The following is a 6,000-nucleotide window of genomic DNA, read 5'->3' as shown; positions in this document are numbered from 1 at the left end:
GAAAGATTTGAGAAGATTGAGAGAAAAGATGGAAGATTTCTTCTATCTTCAAGGCTTTTTGGTTGGCTTATATTGATAATGAACACGCATGTATAGTGTCTGTTTAGTATCGCAGGGAATGATGCTTGTTCAACCAGTCCTTGTATGCAAAGCCTTGTAGGATTTGAATTTCAAATCTTCAATCTATCTTTGTTTAACCGACTGTTTACGGTTTTTTCTCCAACAACCTTATATTTAATCCAACCCATAAATATTGAGTCCAAATTTGTGCACCCCTCAAAAACCGGGATGTACACTCCGGCCAATCCTACTGGAGGATATATCGGTGAAAACCCAGACAAGATTCTCTCCCCCACTCTCTCTCTTTTGGTTCTCGTAATCCATTAAAGACTTAAGATGAAGAACACAGTGTTCTTAGAATTTCTGAGATGAAGATTCTCTCCCCACCGTCTCATCCATATACCATCCCATTACTTGGTACATGCTTTACAATAATAGAGATTACATATGAAATCTGCAAATATATAATAGTAAAATTGAACTTCCACAAGAACATTACAAATTGGTTTAAGTCGAGACCAAGATGAAGAACGGTGTTTTTAGAATTTCTGTCCCTAAAATTAATGAAGAAGAAAAGAATTAATTTCTAATTTTTCTTAAGGGAGTTTTATCACGGTGGATATAGAAAGGGGTGATCAGTTTCTTCAGTCTCTAAATTTTGTGTTACTAAACAATCTCGTTACACTTTTATTTCTTCCCATTCCTTTTTATTGTGATTTTGAATCCGTAATCTTAAGAAAAAAATTGACCTGCCCAATTAGTTACAATGAAATCAGAAGAATACATTCTTCTTTGTTGTTTTTTTTTTTTTGAAAAAAGCAAAGTTCAAATAAATAAGAAAGGGTGCCAAGATAGCACCTCAAAGATACAAGAAGAGTTGAGCAAGGTGCTTCAAGAGCTTATAACAAACTACTCTCTAAACAACCTGTTGAGATTATTAGTCCACATGGTTGGGTTATTTAAGATCCTGCGGTTTATAATCCTTAGGGCCTCTCCACTGATTGCCAATTGGTTTTGAGTTGGATGTCCGCAGACTTTAATATGGTATCAGAGCAGGATATTTGTGTCGAGTCAGTTGACTGCATCTTTACTCTGCGTCACCCGATTTAATTGTCCACGTGTTTGTAAGACCCGCCGAGGCTACACGTGAGGGGGCGTGTTGAGATTATTAGTCCCACATGGTTGGGTTATTTAAGATCCTGCGGCTTATAATCTATTAGGGCCTCTCCACTGATTGCCAATTGGTTTTGAGTTGGATGCCCGTATTCTAACATGGTATCAGAGCTAGGCCCGTAGACGGGTGCAGACCCGATGTTGGTCGTGACCGAATTTGTCACATGTGCACCCGTGACCGAATGACTGGTCACTCGTATGACCTGCACGTGGGGTGGACCGTGACCTAATATCACCTGTACACCCATGACTCACACGTGCGCAGGTCCACTGTTAGGCCGAATGACTGGCCTTACACGTGAGGGAGGGTGTGAAAGGAAAATAGTCCCACATCACTAGTTTCCGCATAATGAACTTGAAATATAATATGGAAGGGCCGCTCCACTCATTACCAATTGGTTTTGAGTTGGATGCTCGCAGACTTTAATATGGTATCAGAGCAGGATATTTGTGTCGAGTCAGTTGACCGCACCTTTACTCCGCGTCACCCGATTTAATTGTCCACGTGTTTGTAAGACCCGCCGAGGCTACACGTGAGGGGGCGTGTGGAGATTATTAGTCCCACATGGTTGGATTATTTAAGATCCTGCGGTATATAATCTATTAGGACCTCTCCACTCATTGCCAATTGGTTTTGAGTTGGATGCTCGTATTCTAATATGGTATCAGAGCAGGATATTTGTGTCGAGTCAGTTGACCGCACCTTTACTCCGCGTCACCCAATTTAATTGTCCAAGTGTTTGTAAGACCCGCCGAGGCTACACGTGAGGGGGCGTGTTGAGATTATTAGTCCCACATGGTTGGGTTATTTAAGATCCTGCGGCTTATAATCTATTAGGGCCTCTCCACTGATTGCCAATTGGTTTTGAGTTGGATGCCCGTATTCTAACATGGTATCAGAGCTAGGCCCATAGACGAGTGCAGACCCGATGTTGGTCGTGACCGAATTTGTCACATGTGTACCCGTGACCGAATGACTGGTCACTCGTATGACCTGCACGTGGGGTGGACCGTGACCTAATATCACCTTCACACCCATGACTCACACGTGCGTAGGTCCACTGTTAAGCCGAATGACTGGCCTTACACGTGAGGGAGGGTGTGAAAGGACAATAGTCCCACATCACTAGTTTCCGCATAATGAACTTGAAATATAATATGGAAGGGCCGCTCCACTCATTACCAATTGGTTTTGGGTTGGATGCTCGCAGACTTTAATATGGTATCAGAGCAGGATATTTGTGTCGAGTCAGTTGACCGCACCTTTACTCCGCGTCACCCAATTTAATTGTCCACGTGTTTGTAAGACCCGCCGAGGCTACACGTGAGGGGGCGTGTTGAGATTATTAGTCCCACATGATTGGGTTATTTAAGATCCTGTGGTTTATAATCTATTAGGGCCTCTCCACTGATTTCCAATTGGTTTTGAGTTGGATGTCCGCAGACTTTAATACAAAATCATCTAGTGATGTGGGACTATTGTCCTTTCACACAACCTTTCCCAATCAAATACAAAATTATCCAACTTGATATTTTTAAAAGAATCGATATTAATCGACCAACTAAGAAGCAACACTTTGATTTCTACAATAAGAGAGTTTAAAGGTTTTCTAACTTGTTTCTTAGCAATCACAATATCATTCCTTTCCAACCACACAACCCACCATATAGCAAACGGCAAACAATATCTCAAAAAGACAAGAGGTTTGATAGATACCTTCAATTTCCACTTCCATAAGAACTTGAGAACGGACGTCGGATGAACCCAAGCGATGCCTAACTGATGAAGAAAGTGTTCCCAAATCTGCCATATGAAAGGACAATGGAGGAAAAGGTGTTCCACTGACTCCTCATTGTTATTGCAAAATTCACACTATTCACCACTGTCATTCCTCTTCTTGATAACATGGAAAGAGTTGGTACAACTCTATGAGCTGCTGCCCAAACCAGAAAACTAATTTTTGGAGGAATTGTTTTATTCCATATGTAGTCAGATGGAAACTTAGTTGGTGCGGTTCGTCCCTGATCATGCATAAGCCAAGTATAACAAGAACTAACCGTCCCTGATCATGCATAAGCCAAGTATAACAAGAACTAACCGAGAACGTACCTTGCGAGTTGGAAGTCCATTTGCATTTATCGCTTACAGCAAGAATCCCTTTGTTCTCCAGTAATATATGGTGAAAATTTAAATTATAGATCAACTCAACTAAATATGATGTAGATGATATCAGCAACATATTATTCTCCTGAGTCCTGACTCCTGAGAACCATAAAGAGAGAAAAGAAAGAATATTGTAACTTGTGTTTTAAATTCCGATAAAAAGTCAAATACTAAAACTGGTTTCATAAGAAAGTCTAAATTCCAATAGGAACGGCCGTAACGTGCACCCCGGTTTTGGAGGGGTGCACAAATTTGGACTCCATAAATATTCGATTTTGAGATCAAATATTTAACATAATAGTCCAGGATCTGTTGTTGTCGTTCTCTGTTTCCATTGCAAGACCGTAAGATCTTCATATCTGGCAGCAAACTGTTAAGGCTTTCAAATGGGAAGTTTGCATCATTCAAAATTTCTGTAAACGCATCAAAATTGCTTGCTACTTGAGATGCTGATGCCAAAGAATGGTTCATATTGAAAAAGATGGTAATTAAGCATACAACAAAAAGAAGCCGAAGCAAAAATACACATTCTTATATTTAAAGCAGAACTTTGGCTTTAGTAACGTCATTCAAAAATGCATGAACGCAAACTCGGTATCAATGCAAATTAATTGTCTATAGACTTGACTATACACATAGACTGTACAGCTTTAAAATTTTGACAGGAAAAAAAACTTCCAAAGTTTCAAGTTATTCTTCCAATTGTCAACACTCTGGTCTGTGACCAAAATATCAGAGGATTATTGGTTGGTGTATTGACATTTTACAAGTGGAATTATCTTTGTCGTTTCACTTCCATTTTTGTTTTACATACTCCCAACGAATCATGTAAGTCATATTCTTCCACCCGTGGGAAAATGTAAGGCTCATTGCCATGCCACACAGGACCCATATTTGATATCTGCAGTCCAAATGCAGAGCCTTAATTTGTCCATGGAAGGTGCAGGTGATCTGGTGATGGAGCAATGCCTTCTTGGGGGTAATAACATTTATAAGTGAGAATCAAGGACTCAAGGGCAGAGAGTGGAAAGTGAGAATCAAGGACAACTGTGGAATCCATACATTCCCCATTAACTAGTAATCAGAAGACACATCTAATTGGGATTTTCGAGTTCCGTTCACACCTAGTAACATGCTCTTTAAGGGAGCTGGTTTGTCTTTGTGTTTGGGGACTTAGCTAGCGCGTCTGTCGAAGATGACGCGCCACCACTTGAAAATGGTGTTTGAAAACTTAAAACAAACCGCAGCAACCAAAGAGAATTGAGTTCAAACAACTCTAACATATTCTGAATCTTAAATTACAAGGAAAATAATAAAAGAAAAGAATAATATAAATAACTGTTATTTTATTCTGAAAGGAAAAACCATAATGCCATTTATGAATGCAGAAAGGATTTCACATTTTTCGTTCTTCCTGCACCGCGGGACAATCTCTTCCAAGAGATGCAACATTACTCTGGACCTAGTAACTCAGTGGTGACAACTCAATCCTGCACTTCCTTTATGGAGGATTCATGCCACAATGTAAATGATGATTCTGGGTTTGTTTTATGACCAGAAATATTGTGGGATCTGGATTCGGTCCCCAAAACTATATAATCACGACACTGAAAATGAATACTCCAATGGTGAAAAATCTCCCGAATCCACTCCTTTTACTTCAGATGCAATTACAACCATGGTGTCGAATAACTCCGACGGATCCATTTTCTCGTCTACGTGGCCATGTCAACTATTCTGGATCCTTATGTTACAGTGGACGGATATATACTACTTCTTTCCGTTGCTAGATCATCCACCCCTTACTTTAACCATGTTGTGTTTCAAACTATCTGTAAGTTTTGCCATTAAAATTCATTACTAAACCAAGATTGTGAAAACAACAATTAATGCTGGTAATGGGAACTGGAATCCAAATAAACATCAATAACGGAAGAAAAAAATAATCATGGATCTCAAATTAAACAGATAAAATCAGATGATCATAAAATAAATAAATACAATAAAGATTGCTTTCCTTACTTTTGAGAGGAAATACAATCATGCTTCTTAGTATCACCGAGTTTCCCTCCAGGCTATATGCAGAGGTTCCATCACACGATCAGAACAAAACACTCCAAAAGTTGAATCAAATAGTTGTGTGTCTTTGAAACTGGAAAAAGATAAAACCTAATATGATCTTAAGAAGCAAACTTTTCAAGACTATTTATGAAGGCAGTAGAAGACGGCCAAATAAAAAAAAGGTTTCAGGACAATAAATATAAGGTCTTAGGGTTAAAGAGTAAGTAAACCCTAACGGTAATGGGCATCCATGGCAAGAGCACAAGAGGACAACAAGTCCAACTTATCCAGCCCAAAGGGAGACTCTCGGTAGGTTCTAAAACACCAAGGCTTACTAAAAGATTCCATTTTAATCGGATGTTCGGCATTTTTCGATTTAGGAAACATCATAAAATCTTCAATTAAAAAAATAACGAATTATAAATAAGTAAATTTGGATAGAAAATAACAAACTGAATTAATGTAGCATATCAAAATGGTACAACAATTTTTTTTTTGAAGGAAAATGGTATAACAATTTTATGCGGATTGGGCAGCCCGAA

Source organism: Papaver somniferum, chromosome 1 (genome assembly GCF_003573695.1).
Source record: "Papaver somniferum cultivar HN1 chromosome 1, ASM357369v1, whole genome shotgun sequence".
Taxonomy (NCBI): domain Eukaryota; kingdom Viridiplantae; phylum Streptophyta; class Magnoliopsida; order Ranunculales; family Papaveraceae; genus Papaver; species Papaver somniferum.
The sequence above is the reverse complement of the archived record's forward strand: the minus strand, read 5'-3'. Positions refer to the sequence as shown.